Consider the following 22,405-nt stretch of genomic DNA (forward strand, 5'->3'; position numbering starts at 1 on the left):
CCCGCCTCAACACCGTTGGAAGGGAGGAGAACCAATTAAGGCGGGGGGGGGGGTGGAACGAGCAGCTGTCTACCCTTAGCAGGAGGGTTGCTGATTAATTACCTCTCCTGCTGCTGCTGCTGCTGGCTGTCCAGCAGCAGACTGAAGGTGGCTGCTGCTGTGCGCAGGTATATAAAGGCTCAGAGCCTATTATGACACGCGCAGCCAGCGTTCCATTGCCACATTCCGTCTACTGCAGGCGGGATACCTGGATGGCTGAATGTCACTGAGAAGCTCACAGAGACCGCCATAAGCAACAGTTTAAAAGAATGCCACAGACTAATCAACCAAACTTTTTGGGTTGGTTTCTCTTTTATAGTCTGCAGGCATTAAATGAAAGAAGTCAGTGTTCCAGCAGAGGGAGACAACGTTTCAGAAAAGGCATTGTAGCAAACCAAAAAAGAAATTTTAAGCGCAGCAGAGTAACCAGCTCACATACCTGTTAGCTCAGGTGAGTTTAAAAGGCTGCTGTTGATAACAAGGGCATTTGCTAAATAGATGGTGTGTGTGCAACAATATACTGAAAGGTCAATTATATTGTGCAGCTTATCTCACCACCTGTAGTTATTTAGGTGAAAGCTCCAAAATGCTTGCCTAATATGTCTGTTTATCCAAAAGGAAGTATAGAGGGAGAGCTAGATAGATAGCATTGCATTACATTACATTACATGGCAATGCAATGCACAGTTGCTGAAGTTGAACCAAAATGAGCTTGTCATCTGGCTTCTGCAACTTTTAACATGAAAAATCCAATGAGGAGAAGAAAAGCAAAGCCAAAGAGTCCATCCCAAAATCCGACAAACAAGCAAAATGAACAAAAAGCATTGAATTCAATTCTTTCTGATTTTAGAAACTGCATTAAAGAAGGGGTGCACCGGTCCTGGAGATACTGCAATACCAGGTCAATGCGTGGAGTGGACAGAGCAAGCTCTTTTTCCATCTCCCTGTTCTAAAAATCCATTTAATATATGGTCCCCAGATAGGGGACGTATCAGATATTAAACTGATAAGAACAGATACTACCCTTGATCTTAGCCAAAAGGCCGAGAAGCGATAACCAGAATTGGTTTCCGACTACGGTGCCACCCAAGGATTCTGAAAAGTCCATTTGTGGAGATGGCCACCTGGACTCCCGTTAAGAAGACATGCTGTCAACCTCTAGATCCCTCACATGCCTGCATTTTTCGGCTTGCTGCTGCTGCAATCCACGCGTTTTAGATCTGCATAACTCCACCTCTTTTAGCACAGTACCCTCAACCCCCGGCTGTTCCCACCCGCCTCAACACCGTTGGAAGGGAGGAGAAACAATTAAGGCGGGGGGGGGGTGGAACGAGCAGCTGTCTACCCTTAGCAGGAGGGTTGCTGATTAATTACCTCTCCTGCTGCTGCTGCTGCTGGCTGTCCAGCAGCAGACTGAAGGTGGCTGCTGCTGTGCGCAGGTATATAAAGGCTCAGAGCCTATTATGACACGCGCAGCCAGCGTTCCATTGCCACATTCCGTCTACTGCAGGCGGGATACCTGGATGGCTGAATGTCACTGAGAAGCTCACAGAGACCGCCATAAGCAACAGTTTAAAAGAATGCCACAGACTAATCAACCAAACTTTTTGGGTTGGTTTCTCTTTTATAGTCTGCAGGCATTAAATGAAAGAAGTCAGTGTTCCAGCAGAGGGAGACAACGTTTCAGAAAAGGCATTGTAGCAAACCAAAAAAGAAATTTTAAGCGCAGCAGAGTAACCAGCTCACATACCTGTTAGCTCAGGTGAGTTTAAAAGGCTGCTGTTGATAACAAGGGCATTTGCTAAATAGATGGTGTGTGTGCAACAATATACTGAAAGGTCAATTATATTGTGCAGCTTATCTCACCACCTGTAGTTATTTAGGTGAAAGCTCCAAAATGCTTGCCTAATATGTCTGTTTATCCAAAAGGAAGTATAGAGGGAGAGCTAGATAGATAGCATTGCATTACATTACATTACATGGCAATGCAATGCACAGTTGCTGAAGTTGAACCAAAATGAGCTTGTCATCTGGCTTCTGCAACTTTTAACATGAAAAATCCAATGAGGAGAAGAAAAGCAAAGCCAAAGAGTCCATCCCAAAATCCGACAAACAAGCAAAATGAACAAAAAGCATTGAATTCAATTCTTTCTGATTTTAGAAACTGCATTAAAGAAGGGGTGCACCGGTCCTGGAGATACTGCAATACCAGGTCAATGCGTGGAGTGGACAGAGCAAGCTCTTTTTCCATCTCCCTGTTCTAAAAATCCATTTAATATATGGTCCCCAGATAGGGGACGTATCAGATATTAAACTGATAAGAACAGATACTACACTTGATCTTAGCCAAAAGGCCGAGAAGCGATAACCAGAATTGGTTTCCGACTACGGTGCCACCCAAGGATTCTGAAAAGTCCATTTGTGGAGATGGCCACCTGGACTCCCGTTAAGAAGACATGCTGTCAACCTCTAGATCCCTCACATGCCTGCACTTTTCGGCTTGCTGCTGCTGCAATCCACGCGTTTTAGATCTGCATAACTCCACCTCTTTTAGCACAGTACCCTCAACCCCCGGCTGTTCCCACCCGCCTCAACACCGTTGGAAGGGAGGAGAACCAATTAAGGCGGGGGGGGTGGGTGGAACGAGCAGCTGTCTACCCTTAGCAGGAGGGTTGCTGATTAATTACCTCTCCTGCTGCTGCTGCTGCTGGCTGTCCAGCAGCAGACTGAAGGTGGCTGCTGCTGTGCGCAGGTATATAAAGGCTCAGAGCCTATTATGACACGCGCAGCCAGCGTTCCATTGCCACATTCCGTCTACTGCAGGCGGGATACCTGGATGGCTGAATGTCACTGAGAAGCTCACAGAGACCGCCATAAGCAACAGTTTAAAAGAATGCCACAGACTAATCAACCAAACTTTTTGGGTTGGTTTCTCTTTTATAGTCTGCAGGCATTAAATGAAAGAAGTCAGTGTTCCAGCAGAGGGAGACAACGTTTCAGAAAAGGCATTGTAGCAAACCAAAAAAGAAATTTTAAGCGCAGCAGAGTAACCAGCTCACATACCTGTTAGCTCAGGTGAGTTTAAAAGGCTGCTGTTGATAACAAGGGCATTTGCTAAATAGATGGTGTGTGTGCAACAATATACTGAAAGGTCAATTATATTGTGCAGCTTATCTCACCACCTGTAGTTATTTAGGTGAAAGCTCCAAAATGCTTGCCTAATATGTCTGTTTATCCAAAAGGAAGTATAGAGGGAGAGCTAGATAGATAGCATTGCATTACATTACATTACATGGCAATGCAATGCACAGTTGCTGAAGTTGAACCAAAATGAGCTTGTCATCTGGCTTCTGCAACTTTTAACATGAAAAATCCAATGAGGAGAAGTAAAGCAAAGCCAAAGAGTCCATCCCAAAATCCGACAAACAAGCAAAATGAACAAAAAGCATTGAATTCAATTCTTTCTGATTTTAGAAACTGCATTAAAGAAGGGGTGCACCGGTCCTGGAGATACTGCAATACCAGGTCAATGCGTGGAGTGGACAGAGCAAGCTCTTTTTCCATCTCCCTGTTCTAAAAATCCATTTAATATATGGTCCCCAGATAGGGGACGTATCAGATATTAAACTGATAAGAACAGATACTACACTTGATCTTAGCCAAAAGGCCGAGAAGCGATAACCAGAATTGGTTTCCGACTACGGTGCCACCCAAGGATTCTGAAAAGTCCATTTGTGGAGATGGCCACCTGGACTCCCGTTAAGAAGACATGCTGTCAACCTCTAGATCCCTCACATGCCTGCACTTTTCGGCTTGCTGCTGCTGCAATCCACGCGTTTTAGATCTGCATAACTCCACCTCTTTTAGCACAGTACCCTCAACCCCCGGCTGTTCCCACCCGCCTCAACACCGTTGGAAGGGAGGAGAACCAATTAAGGCGGGGGGGGGTGGAACGAGCAGCTGTCTACCCTTAGCAGGAGGGTTGCTGATTAATTACCTCTCCTGCTGCTGCTGCTGCTGGCTGTCCAGCAGCAGACTGAAGGTGGCTGCTGCTGTGCGCAGGTATATAAAGGCTCAGAGCCTATTATGACACGCGCAGCCAGCGTTCCATTGCCACATTCCGTCTACTGCATGCGGGATACCTGGATGGCTGAATGTCACTGAGAAGCTCACAGAGACCGCCATAAGCAACAGTTTAAAAGAATGCCACAGACTAATCAACCAAACTTTTTGGGTTGGTTTCTCTTTTATAGTCTGCAGGCATTAAATGAAAGAAGTCAGTGTTCCAGCAGAGGGAGACAACGTTTCAGAAAAGGCATTGTAGCAAACAAAAAAAGAAATTTTAAGCGCAGCAGAGTAACCAGCTCACATACCTGTTAGCTCAGGTGAGTTTAAAAGGCTGCTGTTGATAACAAGGGCATTTGCTAAATAGATGGTGTGTGTGCAACAATATACTGAAAGGTCAATTATATTGTGCAGCTTATCTCACCACCTGTAGTTATTTAGGTGAAAGCTCCAAAATGCTTGCCTAATATGTCTGTTTATCCAAAAGGAAGTATAGAGGGAGAGCTAGATAGATAGCATTGCATTACATTACATTACATGGCAATGCAATGCACAGTTGCTGAAGTTGAACCAAAATGAGCTTGTCATCTGGCTTCTGCAACTTTTAACATGAAAAATCCAATGAGGAGAAGAAAAGCAAAGCCAAAGAGTCCATCCCAAAATCCGACAAACAAGCAAAATGAACAAAAAGCATTGAATTCAATTCTTTCTGATTTTAGAAACTGCATTAAAGAAGGGGTGCACCGGTCCTGGAGATACTGCAATACCAGGTCAATGCGTGGAGTGGACAGAGCAAGCTCTTTTTCCATCTCCCTGTTCTAAAAATCCATTTAATATATGGTCCCCAGATAGGGGACGTATCAGATATTAAACTGATAAGAACAGATACTACACTTGATCTTAGCCAAAAGGCCGAGAAGCGATAACCAGAATTGGTTTCCGACTACGGTGCCACCCAAGGATTCTGAAAAGTCCATTTGTGGAGATGGCCACCTGGACTCCCGTTAAGAAGACATGCTGTCAACCTCTAGATCCCTCACATGCCTGCACTTTTCGGCTTGCTGCTGCTGCAATCCACGCGTTTTAGATCTGCATAACTCCACCTCTTTTAGCACAGTACCCTCAACCCCCGGCTGTTCCCACCCGCCTCAACACCGTTGGAAGGGAGGAGAACCAATTAAGGCGGGGGGGGGGGTGGAACGAGCAGCTGTCTACCCTTAGCAGGAGGGTTGCTGATTAATTACCTCTCCTGCTGCTGCTGCTGGCTGTCCAGCAGCAGACTGAAGGTGGCTGCTGCTGTGCGCAGGTATATAAAGGCTCAGAGCCTATTATGACACGCGCAGCCAGCGTTCCATTGCCACATTCCGTCTACTGCAGGCGGGATACCTGGATGGCTGAATGTCACTGAGAAGCTCACAGAGACCGCCATAAGCAACAGTTTAAAAGAATGCCACAGACTAATCAACCAAACTTTTTGGGTTGGTTTCTCTTTTATAGTCTGCAGGCATTAAATGAAAGAAGTCAGTGTTCCAGCAGAGGGAGACAACGTTTCAGAAAAGGCATTGTAGCAAACCAAAAAAGAAATTTTAAGCGCAGCAGAGTAACCAGCTCACATACCTGTTAGCTCAGGTGAGTTTAAAAGGCTGCTGTTGATAACAAGGGCATTTGCTAAATAGATGGTGTGTGTGCAACAATATACTGAAAGGTCAATTATATTGTGCAGCTTATCTCACCACCTGTAGTTATTTAGGTGAAAGCTCTAAAATGCTTGCCTAATATGTCTGTTTATCCAAAAGGAAGTATAGAGGGAGAGCTAGATAGATAGCATTGCATTACATTACATTACATGGCAATGCAATGCACAGTTGCTGAAGTTGAACCAAAATGAGCTTGTCATCTGGCTTCTGCAACTTTTAACATGAAAAATCCAATGAGGAGAAGAAAAGCAAAGCCAAAGAGTCCATCCCAAAATCCGACAAACAAGCAAAATGAACAAAAAGCATTGAATTCAATTCTTTCTGATTTTAGAAACTGCATTAAAGAAGGGGTGCACCGGTCCTGGAGATACTGCAATACCAGGTCAATGCGTGGAGTGGACAGAGCAAGCTCTTTTTCCATCTCCCTGTTCTAAAAATCCATTTAATATATGGTCCCCAGATAGGGGACGTATCAGATATTAAACTGATAAGAACAGATACTACACTTGATCTTAGCCAAAAGGCCGAGAAGCGATAACCAGAATTGGTTTCCGACTACGGTGCCACCCAAGGATTCTGAAAAGTCCATTTGTGGAGATGGCCACCTGGACTCCCGTTAAGAAGACATGCTGTCAACCACTAGATCCCTCACATGCCTGCACTTTTCGGCTTGCTGCTGCTGCAATCCACGCGTTTTAGATCTGCATAACTCCACCTCTTTTAGCACAGTACCCTCAATCCCCGGCTGTTCCCACCCGCCTCAACACCGTTGGAAGGGAGGAGAACCAATTAAGGCGGGGGGGGGGGTGGAACGAGCAGCTGTCTACCCTTAGCAGGAGGGTTGCTGATTAATTACCTCTCCTGCTGCTGCTGCTGCTGGCTGTCCAGCAGCAGACTGAAGGTGGCTGCTGCTGTGCGCAGGTATATAAAGGCTCAGAGCCTATTATGACACGCGCAGCCAGCGTTCCATTGCCACATTCCGTCTACTGCAGGCGGGATACCTGGATGGCTGAATGTCACTGAGAAGCTCACAGAGACCGCCATAAGCAACAGTTTAAAAGAATGCCACAGACTAATCAACCAAACTTTTTGGGTTGGTTTCTCTTTTATAGTCTGCAGGCATTAAATGAAAGAAGTCAGTGTTCCAGCAGAGGGAGACAACGTTTCAGAAAAGGCATTGTAGCAAACCAAAAAAGAAATTTTAAGCGCAGCAGAGTAACCAGCTCACATACCTGTTAGCTCAGGTGAGTTTAAAAGGCTGCTGTTGATAACAAGGGCATTTGCTAAATAGATGGTGTGTGTGCAACAATATACTGAAAGGTCAATTATATTGTGCAGCTTATCTCACCACCTGTAGTTATTTAGGTGAAAGCTCCAAAATGCTTGCCTAATATGTCTGTTTATCCAAAAGGAAGTATAGAGTGAGAGCTAGATAGATAGCATTGCATTACATTACATTACATGGCAATGCAATGCACAGTTGCTGAAGTTGAACCAAAATGAGCTTGTCATCTGGCTTCTGCAACTTTTAACATGAAAAATCCAATGAGGAGAAGAAAAGCAAAGCCAAAGAGTCCATCCCAAAATCCGACAAACAAGCAAAATGAACAAAAAGCATTGAATTCAATTCTTTCTGATTTTAGAAACTGCATTAAAGAAGGGGTGCACCGGTCCTGGAGATACTGCAATACCAGGTCAATGCGTGGAGTGGACAGAGCAAGCTCTTTTTCCATCTCCCTGTTCTAAAAATCCATTTAATATATGGTCCCCAGATAGGGGACGTATCAGATATTAAACTGATAAGAACAGATACTACACTTGATCTTAGCCAAAAGGCCGAGAAGCGATAACCAGAATTGGTTTCCGACTACGGTGCCACCCAAGGATTCTGAAAAGTCCATTTGTGGAGATGGCCACCTGGACTCCCGTTAAGAAGACATGCTGTCAACCTCTAGATCCCTCACATGCCTGCACTTTTCGGCTTGCTGCTGCTGCAATCCACGCGTTTTAGATCTGCATAACTCCACCTCTTTTAGCACAGTACCCTCAACCCCCGGCTGTTCCCACCCGCCTCAACACCGTTGGAAGGGAGGAGAACCAATTAAGGCGGGGGGGGGGTGGAACGAGCAGCTGTCTACCCTTAGCAGGAGGGTTGCTGATTAATTACCTCTCCTGCTGCTGCTGCTGCTGGCTGTCCAGCAGCAGACTGAAGGTGGCTGCTGCTGTGCGCAGGTATATAAAGGCTCAGAGCCTATTATGACACGCGCAGCCAGCGTTCCATTGCCACATTCCGTCTACTGCAGGCGGGATACCTGGATGGCTGAATGTCACTGAGAAGCTCACAGAGACCGCCATAAGCAACAGTTTAAAAGAATGCCACAGACTAATCAACCAAACTTTTTGGGTTGGTTTCTCTTTTATAGTCTGCAGGCATTAAATGAAAGAAGTCAGTGTTCCAGCAGAGGGAGACAACGTTTCAGAAAAGGCATTGTAGCAAACCAAAAAAGAAATTTTAAGCGCAGCAGAGTAACCAGCTCACATACCTGTTAGCTCAGGTGAGTTTAAAAGGCTGCTGTTGATAACAAGGGCATTTGCTAAATAGATGGTGTGTGTGCAACAATATACTGAAAGGTCAATTATATTGTGCAGCTTATCTCACCACCTGTAGTTATTTAGGTGAAAGCTCCAAAATGCTTGCCTAATATGTCTGTTTATCCAAAAGGAAGTATAGAGGGAGAGCTAGATAGATAGCATTGCATTACATTACATTACATGGCAATGCAATGCACAGTTGCTGAAGTTGAACCAAAATGAGCTTGTCATCTGGCTTCTGCAACTTTTAACATGAAAAATCCAATGAGGAGAAGAAAAGCAAAGCCAAAGAGTCCATCCCAAAATCCGACAAACAAGCAAAATGAACAAAAAGCATTGAATTCAATTCTTTCTGATTTTAGAAACTGCATTAAAGAAGGGGTGCACCGGTCCTGGAGATACTGCAATACCAGGTCAATGCGTGGAGTGGACAGAGCAAGCTCTTTTTCCATCTCCCTGTTCTAAAAATCCATTTAATATATGGTCCCCAGATAGGGGACGTATCAGATATTAAACTGATAAGAACAGATACTACACTTGATCTTAGCCAAAAGGCCGAGAAGCGATAACTAGAATTGGTTTCCGACTACGGTGCCACCCAAGGATTCTGAAAAGTCCATTTGTGGAGATGGCCACCTGGACTCCCGTTAAGAAGACATGCTGTCAACCTCTAGATCCCTCACATGCCTGCACTTTTCGGCTTGCTGCTGCTGCAATCCACGCGTTTTAGATCTGCATAACTCCACCTCTTTTAGCACAGTACCCTCAACCCCCGGCTGTTCCCACCCGCCTCAACACCGTTGGAAGGGAGGAGAACCAATTAAGGCGGGGGGGGGGTGGAACGAGCAGCTGTCTACCCTTAGCAGGAGGGTTGCTGATTAATTACCTCTCCTGCTGCTGCTGCTGCTGGCTGTCCAGCAGCAGACTGAAGGTGGCTGCTGCTGTGCGCAGGTATATAAAGGCTCAGAGCCTATTATGACACGCGCAGCCAGCGTTCCATTGCCACATTCCGTCTACTGCAGGCGGGATACCTGGATGGCTGAATGTCACTGAGAAGCTCACAGAGACCGCCATAAGCAACAGTTTAAAAGAATGCCACAGACTAATCAACCAAACTTTTTGGGTTGGTTTCTCTTTTATAGTCTGCAGGCATTAAATCAAAGAAGTCAGTGTTCCAGCAGAGGGAGACAACGTTTCAGAAAAGGCATTGTAGCAAACCAAAAAAGAAATTTTAAGCGCAGCAGAGTAACCAGCTCACATACCTGTTAGCTCAGGTGAGTTTAAAAGGCTGCTGTTGATAACAAGGGCATTTGCTAAATAGATGGTGTGTGTGCAACAATATACTGAAAGGTCAATTATATTGTGCAGCTTATCTCACCACCTGTAGTTATTTAGGTGAAAGCTCCAAAATGCTTGCCTAATATGTCTGTTTATCCAAAAGGAAGTATAGAGGGAGAGCTAGATAGATAGCATTGCATTACATTACATTACATGGCAATGCAATGCACAGTTGCTGAAGTTGAACCAAAATGAGCTTGTCATCTGGCTTCTGCAACTTTTAACATGAAAAATCCAATGAGGAGAAGAAAAGCAAAGCCAAAGAGTCCATCCCAAAATCCGACAAACAAGCAAAATGAACAAAAAGCATTGAATTCAATTCTTTCTGATTTTAGAAACTGCATTAAAGAAGGGGTGCACCGGTCCTGGAGATACTGCAATACCAGGTCAATGCGTGGAGTGGACAGAGCAAGCTCTTTTTCCATCTCCCTGTTCTAAAAATCCATTTAATATATGGTCCCCAGATAGGGGACGTATCAGATATTAAACTGATAAGAACAGATCAGGTTTCAACATATTTTATTATGTGCGTAAAAGATGGTTTACAATCAAAAACAGCAACACAAACAATACATTAATAAAACACAGAATTCCACCCATAAAAACCCCATATACGATTAGCATCCCTCCTCCCAATACATTTGACATCCCTCAAGTAATAAATATACATCTGACTAAAAGCAATTTTAAGACAATCCTTCACAGAAATAGCATCACGTTTAAAAAGTAAAATATTGCGTGCCTTCCAAAGGGCGTCTTTAAAACAGTTAATCATACACCAACATATACAATACTGTTGAGGGGTCGGACATTTAAAAAGGCCATATAAAACATATTCATGGTTAAAATCTCTTAAACCGCAAGTCCATTTTAAAAGAATCCCAACTTTGTGCCAAAGTTCCTGTGCAAATGGGCAATTCCACATAAGGTGCAAGGTGGTTTCGTCATAAACACATGAGTCTCTGGGGCATTTTGCTCTGGCCACCAGGCCTCTCCTGTGTTGAAACTCTCTGGTGGGGAGGCACTGGTGGACCACCATCCATGCGATATCCTTATGTCCATTTGCTAAGAATTTCCCGAAGACATTCTTCCAAACTTGCTTCGATCTCTCTTCTGAGAAATTTACTATGGGGGTCACATCTTCATTCCTCCTCAGAAAAGATAAAAGCTTCTTGCGGTCTTTAAAAATGTCCATATTAAAATCACCAAGGCTATAAAATCGAACAGTCTTTTCTAAGATTGCTTGGTGTTTGGGGGGGCATAGTAAAACAGGGGAATTCAACGACAACTTAAACCATCTTTTAAAAATCATCCCACAAGTACATTTTAAAAAATAACTTAGCGCACTATTACCATTAAAATGTTTGAATCAAAAGCAGAAATAATTTAAATACAAATAAATATGTAAGTCGGGGACATCCCTTCCGCCGTTCATTTTATTCTTCCTCATTATTTCTCTCCTTAATTTTTCCATTTTGGAGTTCCATAAAAACATAAAGATCATCCTAGTCATTTTTTTAATTAAAACATCAGAGGGGGGGTACACCATAGCTATATACAGTATAAGGGGTAACAACACTGATTTTATAATTAAAATTTTCCCCTCCATTGTTAGGGACCTCAAACCCCAAAATGATATTTTCTTTGACATTTTTTCTATGACATTCTCCCAGCTTTGAGTTCCCACATTCTCCTCGTTAAAAACAACTCCAAGAATTTTTACATTGTCTCGTTTTATAGTGAGCTGCGGGAGTTGGGCGGTGTCCCAGGATCCCAAAGTCAGACATTCAGATTTATTTAAATTAAGTTTAAAACCGGATGCCTGGGAAAAAAAATCAATGCGCAACACCGCCCTCCGGAGGGAAGCAGGGTCCACGCACACAACCGTCACGTCATCCATGTAGCCAAAGACTCTCACATCACTGCCACCTCCGCCAGGAACAGGAACCCCTCTAATCACTTTGTCTTTCCTTATTGCGCTCAGCAGGGGCTCCATGGCGCAGATGAACAGGATGGGCGACAAGGGGCATCCCTGCTTCACTCCGGACTCAAGGGGAACTCCATCTGTTAAAAAGCCATTAAGAGAAATTTGACTAAAACAATTTTTATATAAAATCTTAATACAATTTAAAAGCATATTAGGGATACCCATTCTTTTTAAAACTGTAAAAAGAAATGTATGAGAGACTCTATCGAAAGCTTTTTCAAAATCTAGGGCTAAAAGAGCTACATTTTGACCCCGGTCTCTGGAATACCAAATTACATCCCTTAATACGTTTAAAACCTCTGAAATACTTCTGCCTGGTACACTACAAACCTGCTCAGGCTGGATTAGTTTGGCAATGACATTCCTGAGCCGGTTTGCAACCACCTTAGCAAGTACCTTGTAATCAACATTTAGGAGAGTTATGGGTCTCCAATTCGCTAGAGTACTGCGGTCACCTTTTTTATATATCAAAGACACCACTCCTCTCCTCCACGAAAATGGCAACTGTTCAGAAATAAAAACTTCTTTAAAAAGCATAAAAAGGTCCTCTTTTAAAATGTCCCAAAAAGTAAGATAAAACTCTACAGGTAGTCCATCACACCCAGGTGCTTTGCCCTTAGAGAAACTTTTAAAAACATAAAATAATTCCTCTAAAACAATATCGCGTTCTAAAAACTCCTGGTCTGTAAAATTTAACTTAAAATCGAGATCATTAAGAGCATCAGATAAAAAGGACTCATCTATACACTTTTTACTAAAAAGATGCTTATAAAAGTTAAAAGTAGCATTCAACATTCCCTGCATAGATGTTTCACCCTCTAGATTTGTGATCACTTCTCTTTTATCCATGACTTTTTTGAAGAAGAAGCGAGAGCACTTCTCCCCCTCCTCCAAGTGCTGCACTCTAGAGTTAAAAATAATCTCTTTCCCCTTTGTGTCTATGCAGTTCTGGATTTCAGTTTTTAGGCTAGCAATATCATCTCCCACCTCCACCCCTAGCTCTTTGAATTTAAAAAATGTTTGTAGTTTGGTGTTAAGATCACTAAAACATCTTTTTTTCTCTCTAGCTTTACGTCTCCCTGCTTTTATAAAAAACATTCTGACTTTTTTTTTCAAATTTTCCCACCAGGTTACCATAGGGGCATCAGAAGGTTTTTGTCGCTGCCAGGCTTGATAGGCTTTACCAAAGTCTTGTCGAATCAGAGGGTCCTCCAGCAGGTAAGTACTTAGACGCCAGAGGCCCCTGTTGACCCTCTGTTCATCCCGGTATTCTAGGTGCACCTCCAAGCCCTTATGGTCAGAAAATATATTTGATGTTAAAACACATTTTACAGGGTTAAAATCATCTGATAGGAAAATAAAATCGATCCTGGAGGACACCCCTCTTCCGGACCACGTATAACCAGGGTCCGTCGGCAGGAGTGACCTCCACGCATTGCATAATTTAAAATCAGTTATAAAATCTTTCAATAGATGACATGACTTATCCAATTTGCGTAAAGGGTCACCCCCCGCTCGTTGTTCACTAGCACAAAGACAATTAAAATCACCCCCTACGATCAGGGGAGATGACCCAGTACAGTACAATGGCAATATCCCAAATAAATTAATTCTCTCTTGCTTATCAGGGGGAGCATAAATATTCATTACACGTAGGGTAAAACCATTAAATTTAAAATGCACTAAAACCACTCTGCCTGGTACTATTTCTGTGACAGCATTTACAGTAATATTTCTCCCACGACAGAGGAAGCCCACCACCGCTGACTTGTTGTCATTGGAGCCAGACCAGATGGAGGGCCCCAGTCTCCAATCTGTCTTGATGTCATTATAATTTAGTGCATGTTGTATCCCGCATTCCTGTAATAAACAAATGTCAAAGTCAGCGGTTTCTAAATACTTGAATAGAGCAGCCCTACGAACTGGGCTCTTTAATGACCTCACATTCAGTGAGACAAGTCTTAATGTGGGCATTCATAGGTCAGGGTGGTGGATCTTCCATGAGGACACCTGACTCAAAGCCCTGTATGTCAAATTGCTCCAGGACATCCGGGCTAGAGGACCCAAACGACTCGATATTCTGTGAGCCGGCGGTTGCCCCCTCGTAGGTCACGGTTCCCAGCCACATTCCAGGAGACGCTGGGGCTTCGACATTCCGTCTCTTTTTCGGGGCAGACTCCACTAGGTCACTGGTGCAGTCCTCCTCTTCCTCCACCTCCTCCAGTGGGAGAGACTGGTCCATCAGGATAAGATCACCAACACCGATTCCCTGATGTTCGCCACCTAGAAGCAAAGCCCCCTCATCTGGCTGGCTAATCGCCCTGGAAGATCCTGAGGCCATCGCTGCGTGGTCCCCTGTAGCCAACCGCACAGGGGCACCACCCTCCAGCCCAACAGGATCGGTATCGGGAACCATCGACACGGAGGATACCCTCCCAGAAGGAGGACCCCTCCGCTCCGGTCCATGCGAGGTCCGCCCATCGTTAAGGGACTTCGATGCAGGGGCCGCCCCAGAGGGGCCTCCGGCTCCCTGCTCCATCCCAGCCTTCTCGCCCTTCGAACCGCCCTCCGACGCCGGCCCGCCAGTGAAGACCGGCGGGCGCATCGGCTCAGCTGCAGAAGATGCAGCTTCTACGTAGGTCCTGGTCCTGGTCCTGTTGGGGCATCCTCGGAACATGTGCCCCGCCTCACCACAAAGATTGCATTTCCTCCCAGCGGGACAGTCCTTCATTAAATGTCCGTAACAGCTGCAATTATTGCAGCGGTCTACTTTCCTGCCCGTGCAGGACGTTTGGGTATGACCCATTTGTCCACAGTTCCTGCAACATACCGGCATTCCAGGGTAAAATAAGTAGCCTCTGCTCTTACCGATCACAAATGTTGAGGGAGGGTGTAGCATTCCTCCCACTCCGCTTGGGTCCCTCTTTAGACGGGCCATGTACCTCCTCTTGCCGCACCAGAAGCCTACCGCGTTCTTCACAGTGCCCAGGTATCTCAGATCGTCACAATAACGGATAAGGTAGGTCGAGATGTCTGCAGCTTCCACAAAGGGGTTCGGGAAATGTACCACGATAGGGATCTCGTCATAGGCATACAAGAGACAAAAGGTTAGTCCATCCAATTCATCCAAGTAGTTTTTCTCATTTACCTTTTGTACGAGTTGGTGACAGCATCCCTGGCTCTTGAAGGTGATGGTGTAAGTCCCCTTGTACTCATTGTCCTGGAAGCAGAATATGTCTTCCCGCCGAAACTCCAGAACTCCAAGCAGAATCCTATGGCAGATGTAATCCAAATTCTTCTCCGTCCTCGATCCTGCTCCAACTTCAATCCTCACGGTGTTCCGCATCCGGGCATCACCCGATGAATATGTGAGCGTTGCTGGCATCCTTCACTCAGGAACGTACCGACTCTTCTCTCTGAAAGGCGCAAGCCTTCATGGGATCCCTTCCCGTTGCTCCCGGACTAATCCTTCCTCCCAATAGCAGCAGGGGGGTTAAGTCCCTCCGAAAAGGAACGATCCCCCCAGGCCGAGAGAAAGGGTACCAAGAGCACCTCACAGGCAAGACCACACAGGTAAACCTGATAGATCGTGCCAAAAGGCCGAGAAGCGATAACCAGAATTGGTTTCCGACTACGGTGCCACCCAAGGATTCTGAAAAGTCCATTTGTGGAGATGGCCACCTGGACTCCCGTTAAGAAGACATGCTGTCAACCTCTAGATCCCTCACATGCCTGCACTTTTCGGCTTGCTGCTGCTGCAATCCACGCGTTTTAGATCTCCATAACTCCACCTCTTTTAGCACAGTACCCTCAACCCCCGGCTGTTCCCACCCGCCTCAACACCGTTGGAAGGGAGGAGAACCAATTAAGGCGGGGGGGGGGGGTGGAACGAGCAGCTGTCTACCCTTAGCAGGAGGGTTGCTGATTAATTACCTCTCCTGCTGCTGCTGCTGCTGGCTGTCCAGCAGCAGACTGAAGGTGGCTGCTGCTGTGCGCAGGTATATAAAGGCTCAGAGCCTATTATGACACGCGCAGCCAGCGTTCCATTGCCACATTCCGTCTACTGCAGGCGGGATACCTGGATGGCTGAATGTCACTGAGAAGCTCACAGAGACCGCCATAAGCAACAGTTTAAAAGAATGCCACAGACTAATCAACCAAACTTTTTGGGTTGGTTTCTCTTTTATAGTCTGCAGGCATTAAATGAAAGAAGTCAGTGTTCCAGCAGAGGGAGACAACGTTTCAGAAAAGGCATTGTAGCAAACCAAAAAAGAAATTTTAAGCGCAGCAGAGTAACCAGCTCACATACCTGTTAGCTCAGGTGAGTTTAAAAGGCTGCTGTTGATAACAAGGGCATTTGCTAAATAGATGGTGTGTGTGCAACAATATACTGAAAGGTCAATTATATTGTGCAGCTTATCTCACCACCTGTAGTTATTTAGGTGAAAGCTCCAAAATGCTTGCCTAATATGTCTGTTTATCCAAAAGGAAGTATAGAGGGAGAGCTAGATAGATAGCATTGCATTACATTACATTACATGGCAATGCAATGCACAGTTGCTGAAGTTGAACCAAAATGAGCTTGTCATCTGGCTTCTGCAACTTTTAACATGAAAAATCCAATGAGGAGAAGAAAAGCAAAGCCAAAGAGTCCATCCCAAAATCCGACAAACAAGCAAAATGAACAAAAAGCATTGAATTCAATTCTTTCTGATTTTAGAAACTGCATTAAAGAAGGGGTGCACCGGTCCTGGAGATACTGCAATACCAGGTCAATGCGTGGAGTGGACAGAGCAAGCTCTTTTTCCATCTCCCTGTTCTAAAAATCCATTTAATATATGGTCCCCAGATAGGGGACGTATCAGATATTAAACTGATAAGAACAGATACTACACTTGATCTTAGCCAAAAGGCCGAGAAGCGATAACCAGAATTGGTTTCCGACTACGGTGCCACCCAAGGATTCTGAAAAGTCCATTTGTGGAGATGGCCACCTGGACTCCCGTTAAGAAGACATGCTGTCAACCTCTAGATCCCTCACATGCCTGCACTTTTCGGCTTGCTGCTGCTGCAATCCACGCGTTTTAGATCTGCATAACTCCACCTCTTTTAGCACAGTACCCTCAACCCCCGGCTGTTCCCACCCGCCTCAACACCGTTGGAAGGGAGGAGAACCAATTAAGGCGGGGGGGGGGGGTGGAACGAGCAGCTGTCTACCCTTAGCAGGAGGGTTGCTGATTAATTACCTCTCCTGCTGCTGCTGCTGCTGGCTGTCCAGCAGCAGACTGAAGGTGGCTGCTGCTGTGCGCAGGTATATAAAGGCTCAGAGCCTATTATGACACGCGCAGCCAGCGTTCCATTGCCACATTCCGTCTACTGCAGGCGGGATACCTGGATGGCTGAATGTCACTGAGAAGCTCACAGAGACCGCCATAAGCAACAGTTTAAAAGAATGCCACAGACTAATCAACCAAACTTTTTGGGTTGGTTTCTCTTTTATAGTCTGCAGGCATTAAATGAAAGAAGTCAGTGTTCCAGCAGAGGGAGACAACGTTTCAGAAAAGGCATTGTAGCAAACCAAAAAAGAAATTTTAAGCGCAGCAGAGTAACCAGCTCACATACCTGTTAGCTCAGGTGAGTTTAAAAGGCTGCTGTTGATAACAAGGGCATTTGCTAAATAGATGGTGTGTGTGCAACAATATACTGAAAGGTCAATTATATTGTGCAGCTTATCTCACCACCTGTAGTTATTTAGGTGAAAGCTCCAAAATGCTTGCCTAATATGTCTGTTTATCCAAAAGGAAGTATAGAGGGAGAGCTAGACAGATAGCATTGCATTACATTACATTACATGGCAATGCAATGCACAGTTGCTGAAGTTGAACCAAAATGAGCTTGTCATCTGGCTTCTGCAACTTTTAACATGAAAAATCCAATGAGGAGAAGAAAAGCAAAGCCAAAGAGTCCATCCCAAAATCCGACAAACAAGCAAAATGAACAAAAAGCATTGAATTCAATTCTTTCTGATTTTAGAAACTGCATTAAAGAAGGGGTGCACCGGTCCTGGAGATACTGCAATACCAGGTCAATGCGTGGAGTGGACAGAGCAAGCTCTTTTTCCATCTCCCTGTTCTAAAAATCCATTTAATATATGGTCCCCAGATAGGGGACGTATCAGATATTAAACTGATAAGAACAGATACTACACTTGATCTTAGCCAAAAGGCCGAGAAGCGATAACCAGAATTGGTTTCCGACTACGGTGCCACCCAAGGATTCTGAAAAGTCCATTTGTGGAGATGGCCACCTGGACTCCCGTTAAGAAGACATGCTGTCAACCTCTAGATCCCTCACATGCCTGCACTTTTCGGCTTGCTGCTGCTGCAATCCACGCGTTTTAGATCTGCATAACTCCACCTCTTTTAGCACAGTACCCTCAACCCCCGGCTGTTCCCACCCGCCTCAACACCGTTGGAAGGGAGGAGAACCAATTAAGGCGGGGGGGGGGGGGGGTGGAACGAGCAGCTGTCTACCCTTAGCAGGAGGGTTGCTGATTAATTACCTCTCCTGCTGCTGCTGCTGCTGGCTGTCCAGCAGCAGACTGAAGGTGGCTGCTGCTGTGCGCAGGTATATAAAGGCTCAGAGCCTATTATGACACGCGCAGCCAGCGTTCCATTGCCACATTCCGTCTACTGCAGGCGGGATACCTGGATGGCTGAATGTCACTGAGAAGCTCACAGAGACCGCCATAAGCAACAGTTTAAAAGAATGCCACAGACTAATCAACCAAACTTTTTGGGTTGGTTTCTCTTTTATAGTCTGCAGGCATTAAATGAAAGAAGTCAGTGTTCCAGCAGAGGGAGACAACGTTTCAGAAAAGGCATTGTAGCAAACCAAAAAAGAAATTTTAAGCGCAGCAGAGTAACCAGCTCACATACCTGTTAGCTCAGGTGAGTTTAAAAGGCTGCTGTTGATAACAAGGGCATTTGCTAAATAGATGGTGTGTGTGCAACAATATACTGAAAGGTCAATTATATTGTGCAGCTTATCTCACCACCTGTAGTTATTTAGGTGAAAGCTCCAAAATGCTTGCCTAATATGTCTGTTTATCCAAAAGGAAGTATAGAGGGAGAGCTAGATAGATAGCATTGCATTACATTACATTACATGGCAATGCAATGCACAGTTGCTGAAGTTGAACCAAAATGAGCTTGTCATCTGGCTTCTGCAACTTTTAACATGAAAAATCCAATGAGGAGAAGAAAAGCAAAGCCAAAGAGTCCATCCCAAAATCCGACAAACAAGCAAAATGAACAAAAAGCATTGAATTCAATTCTTTCTGATTTTAGAAACTGCATTAAAGAAGGGGTGCACCGGTCCTGGAGATACTGCAATACCAGGTCAATGCGTGAAGTGGACAGAGCAAGCTCTTTTTCCATCTCCCTGTTCTAAAAATCCATTTAATATATGGTCCCCAGATAGGGGACGTATCAGATATTAAACTGATAAGAACAGATACTACACTTGATCTTAGCCAAAAGGCCGAGAAGCGATAACCAGAATTGGTTTCCGACTACGGTGCCACCCAAGGATTCTGAAAAGTCCATTTGTGGAGATGGCCACCTGGACTCCCGTTAAGAAGACATGCTGTCAACCTCTAGATCCCTCACATGCCTGCACTTTTCGGCTTGCTGCTGCTGCAATCCACGCGTTTTAGATCTGCATAACTCCACCTCTTTTAGCACAGTACCCTCAACCCCCGGCTGTTCCCACCCGCCTCAACACCGTTGGAAGGGAGGAGAACCAATTAAGGCGGGGGGGGGGGGGTGGAACGAGCAGCTGTCTACCCTTAGCAGGAGGGTTGCTGATTAATTACCTCTCCTGCTGCTGCTGCTGCTGGCTGTCCAGCAGCAGACTGAAGGTGGCTGCTGCTGTGCGCAGGTATATAAAGGCTCAGAGCCTATTATGACACGCGCAGCCAGCGTTCCATTGCCACATTCCGTCTACTGCAGGCGGGATACCTGGATGGCTGAATGTCACTGAGAAGCTCACAGAGACCGCCATAAGCAACAGTTTAAAAGAATGCCACAGACTAATCAACCAAACTTTTTGGGTTGGTTTCTCTTTTATAGTCTGCAGGCATTAAATGAAAGAAGTCAGTGTTCCAGCAGAGGGAGACAACGTTTCAGAAAAGGCATTGTAGCAAACCAAAAAAGAAATTTTAAGCGCAGCAGAGTAACCAGCTCACATACCTGTTAGCTCAGGTGAGTTTAAAAGGCTGCTGTTGATAACAAGGGCATTTGCTAAATAGATGGTGTGTGTGCAACAATATACTGAAAGGTCAATTATATTGTGCAGCTTATCTCACCACCTGTAGTTATTTAGGTGAAAGCTCCAAAATGCTTGCCTAATATGTCTGTTTATCCAAAAGGAAGTATAGAGGGAGAGCTAGATAGATAGCATTGCATTACATTACATTACATGGCAATGCAATGCACAGTTGCTGAAGTTGAACCAAAATGAGCTTGTCATCTGGCTTCTGCAACTTTTAACATGAAAAATCCAATGAGGAGAAGAAAAGCAAAGCCAAAGAGTCCATCCCAAAATCCGACAAACAAGCAAAATGAACAAAAAGCATTGAATTCAATTCTTTCTGATTTTAGAAACTGCATTAAAGAAGGGGTGCACCGGTCCTGGAGATACTGCAATACCAGGTCAATGCGTGGAGTGGACAGAGCAAGCTCTTTTTCCATCTCCCTGTTCTAAAAATCCATTTAATATATGGTCCCCAGATAGGGGACGTATCAGATATTAAACTGATAAGAACAGATACTACACTTGATCTTAGCCAAAAGGCCGAGAAGCGATAACCAGAATTGGTTTCCGACTACGGTGCCACCCAAGGATTCTGAAAAGTCCATTTGTGGAGATGGCCACCTGGACTCCCGTTAAGAAGACATGCTGTCAACCTCTAGATCCCTCACATGCCTGCACTTTTCGGCTTGCTGCTGCTGCAATCCACGCGTTTTAGATCTGCATAACTCCACCTCTTTTAGCACAGTACCCTCAACCCCCGGCTGTTCCCACCCGCCTCAACACCGTTGGAAGGGAGGAGAACCAATTAAGGCGGGGGGGGGGGTGGAACGAGCAGCTGTCTACCCTTAGCAGGAGGGTTGCTGATTAATTACCTCTCCTGCTGCTGCTGCTGCTGGCTGTCCAGCAGCAGACTGAAGGTGGCTGCTGCTGTGCACAGGTATATAAAGGCTCAGAGCCTATTATGACACGCGCAGCCAGCGTTCCATTGCCACATTCCGTCTACTGCAGGCGGGATACCTGGATGGCTGAATGTCACTGAGAAGCTCACAGAGACCGCCATAAGCAACAGTTTAAAAGAATGCCACAGACTAATCAACCAAACTTTTTGGGTTGGTTTCTCTTTTATAGTCTGCAGGCATTAAATGAAAGAAGTCAGTGTTCCAGCAGAGGGAGACAACGTTTCAGAAAAGGCATTGTAGCAAACCAAAAAAGAAATTTTAAGCGCAGCAGAGTAACCAGCTCACATACCTGTTAGCTCAGGTGAGTTTAAAAGGCTGCTGTTGATAACAAGGGCATTTGCTAAATAGATGGTGTGTGTGCAACAATATACTGAAAGGTCAATTATATTGTGCAGCTTATCTCACCACCTGTAGTTATTTAGGTGAAAGCTCCAAAATGCTTGCCTAATATGTCTGTTTATCCAAAAGGAAGTATAGAGGGAGAGCTAGATAGATAGCATTGCATTACATTACATTACATGGCAATGCAATGCACAGTTGCTGAAGTTGAACCAAAATGAGCTTGTCATCTGGCTTCTGCAACTTTTAACATGAAAAATCCAATGAGGAGAAGAAAAGCAAAGTCAAAGAGTCCATCCCAAAATCCGACAAACAAGCAAAATGAACAAAAAGCATTGAATTCAATTCTTTCTGATTTTAGAAACTGCATTAAAGAAGGGGTGCACCGGTCCTGGAGATACTGCAATACCAGGTCAATGCGTGGAGTGGACAGAGCAAGCTCTTTTTCCATCTCCCTGTTCTAAAAATCCATTTAATATATGGTCCCCAGATAGGGGACGTATCAGATATTAAACTGATAAGAACAGATACTACACTTGATCTTAGCCAAAAGGCCGAGAAGCGATAACCAGAATTGGTTTCCGACTACGGTGCCACCCAAGGATTCTGAAAAGTCCATTTGTGGAGATGGCCACCTGGACTCCCGTTAAGAAGACATGCTGTCAACCTCTAGATCCCTCACATGCCTGCACTTTTCGGCTTGCTGCTCCTGCAATCCACGCGTTTTAGATCTGCATAACTCCACCTCTTTTAGCACAGTACCCTCAACCCCCGGCTGTTCCCACCCGCCTCAACACCGTTGGAAGGGAGGAGAACCAATTAAGGCGGGGGGGGGGGGGGGTGGAACGAGCAGCTGTCTACCCTTAGCAGGAGGGTTGCTGATTAATTACCTCTCCTGCTGCTGCTGCTGCTGGCTGTCCAGCAGCAGACTGAAGGTGGCTGCTGCTGTGCGCAGGTATATAAAGGCTCAGAGCCTATTATGACACGCGCAGCCAGCGTTCCATTGCCACATTCCGTCTACTGCAGGCGGGATACCTGGATGGCTGAATGTCACTGAGAAGCTCACAGAGACC

General features: G+C 45.2%; 13 non-coding genes across 13 annotated transcripts; all 13 read right to left on the bottom strand.

Moving 5' to 3' along the window:
* Nucleotides 1-903: 903 nt before the first annotated feature.
* On the bottom strand, nt 904-1,094 carry LOC141184943 (U2 spliceosomal RNA). The gene has a single exon (XR_012259651.1). It is a non-coding gene; the product is annotated as a U2 spliceosomal RNA (small nuclear RNA).
* A 1,120-nt stretch (nt 1,095-2,214) lies between these two features.
* On the bottom strand, nt 2,215-2,405 carry LOC141187321 (U2 spliceosomal RNA). Its single transcript, XR_012261518.1, has one exon. It is a non-coding gene; the product is annotated as a U2 spliceosomal RNA (small nuclear RNA).
* Nucleotides 2,406-3,527: 1,122 nt separating this feature from the next.
* On the bottom strand, nt 3,528-3,718 carry LOC141187322 (U2 spliceosomal RNA). Its single transcript, XR_012261519.1, has one exon. It is a non-coding gene; the product is annotated as a U2 spliceosomal RNA (small nuclear RNA).
* Nucleotides 3,719-4,837: 1,119 nt separating this feature from the next.
* On the bottom strand, nt 4,838-5,028 carry LOC141187323 (U2 spliceosomal RNA). The gene has a single exon (XR_012261520.1). It is a non-coding gene; the product is annotated as a U2 spliceosomal RNA (small nuclear RNA).
* A 1,118-nt stretch (nt 5,029-6,146) lies between these two features.
* On the bottom strand, nt 6,147-6,337 carry LOC141187324 (U2 spliceosomal RNA). Its single transcript, XR_012261521.1, has one exon. It is a non-coding gene; the product is annotated as a U2 spliceosomal RNA (small nuclear RNA).
* Nucleotides 6,338-7,458: 1,121 nt separating this feature from the next.
* On the bottom strand, nt 7,459-7,649 carry LOC141187325 (U2 spliceosomal RNA). Its single transcript, XR_012261522.1, has one exon. It is a non-coding gene; the product is annotated as a U2 spliceosomal RNA (small nuclear RNA).
* Nucleotides 7,650-8,769: 1,120 nt separating this feature from the next.
* LOC141187327 (U2 spliceosomal RNA) lies at nt 8,770-8,960 on the bottom strand. Its single transcript, XR_012261524.1, has one exon. It is a non-coding gene; the product is annotated as a U2 spliceosomal RNA (small nuclear RNA).
* Nucleotides 8,961-10,080: 1,120 nt separating this feature from the next.
* On the bottom strand, nt 10,081-10,270 carry LOC141185890 (U2 spliceosomal RNA). The gene has a single exon (XR_012260486.1). It is a non-coding gene; the product is annotated as a U2 spliceosomal RNA (small nuclear RNA).
* A 6,182-nt stretch (nt 10,271-16,452) lies between these two features.
* Nucleotides 16,453-16,643, bottom strand: LOC141187328 (U2 spliceosomal RNA). Its single transcript, XR_012261525.1, has one exon. It is a non-coding gene; the product is annotated as a U2 spliceosomal RNA (small nuclear RNA).
* A 1,122-nt stretch (nt 16,644-17,765) lies between these two features.
* Nucleotides 17,766-17,956, bottom strand: LOC141187330 (U2 spliceosomal RNA). The gene has a single exon (XR_012261526.1). It is a non-coding gene; the product is annotated as a U2 spliceosomal RNA (small nuclear RNA).
* A 1,125-nt stretch (nt 17,957-19,081) lies between these two features.
* On the bottom strand, nt 19,082-19,272 carry LOC141184493 (U2 spliceosomal RNA). Its single transcript, XR_012259243.1, has one exon. It is a non-coding gene; the product is annotated as a U2 spliceosomal RNA (small nuclear RNA).
* A 1,123-nt stretch (nt 19,273-20,395) lies between these two features.
* On the bottom strand, nt 20,396-20,586 carry LOC141187331 (U2 spliceosomal RNA). The gene has a single exon (XR_012261527.1). It is a non-coding gene; the product is annotated as a U2 spliceosomal RNA (small nuclear RNA).
* A 1,121-nt stretch (nt 20,587-21,707) lies between these two features.
* LOC141187332 (U2 spliceosomal RNA) lies at nt 21,708-21,898 on the bottom strand. Its single transcript, XR_012261528.1, has one exon. It is a non-coding gene; the product is annotated as a U2 spliceosomal RNA (small nuclear RNA).
* Nucleotides 21,899-22,405: the final 507 nt, after the last annotated feature.

The sequence above is a fragment of the Phyllobates terribilis genome, unplaced genomic scaffold (genome assembly GCF_046119375.1).
Source record: "Phyllobates terribilis strain yellow unplaced genomic scaffold, ASM4611937v1 Scaffold_40__1_contigs__length_11209783, whole genome shotgun sequence".
In the NCBI taxonomy this organism is placed as follows: Eukaryota; Metazoa; Chordata; class Amphibia; order Anura; family Dendrobatidae; genus Phyllobates; species Phyllobates terribilis.